Raw genomic sequence first — 638 nt, forward strand, 5'->3', positions numbered from 1 at the left:
CTGTGTGGAGCTGGGGACACAGAGAGCAATCAGGAAGACCAGCTGCTCCAGACCTCCTCTCCCCACCTGCAGCCTCCACTTTGCCTACAACGCTCGGGGGAACCTGATGCTTTGGAGACCGGACTCTTCAAGGAGTTTATGGAATTCGATAGCTTGTTTTTTTCCAGTAACCCTCTACTTAATTAAAGTTAGCATGTAGCTTCCTCCTCTTTGCTAAGGCAGTTCCTCTCTTCCATCTGTTTCCATCTTCCAGAAGTTTGTTTAAATTTCTTGTCCGCTGGTGGCCCCTCTCTTATCCACATAGTCCTTCTTCGCTTGTAGCTTTTGAATTCCTATAATGTTATTTCAGAGTGGTCTTGGGTGTAGGCAGAGAGAAATGATTCCTGCACGCCTGGATATTTAATCAGCCATGTTTTAACAGGTTCTTCTCTTTTTCCTTGTATTCTTGTCCAGTTTCAAAGTTATGTCCATACCATGAATTGAGAAATTTGCATCTTTTTCTATGCTCTGGGAGAGTTAACATCACAAATTCTTTGGTAGAATTTGTCCAAAAAAGGATCTGGGTTTTCTGTCCTTTCAAGGGTTGGATTTTTGACTGCCTTTTCAGCTTTCCTATGGTTACTTCTTTGTTTATGTTT

Source organism: Galeopterus variegatus, unplaced genomic scaffold, assembly GCF_000696425.1.
Source record: "Galeopterus variegatus unplaced genomic scaffold, G_variegatus-3.0.2 Scaffold6069, whole genome shotgun sequence".
In the NCBI taxonomy this organism is placed as follows: Eukaryota; Metazoa; Chordata; class Mammalia; order Dermoptera; family Cynocephalidae; genus Galeopterus; species Galeopterus variegatus.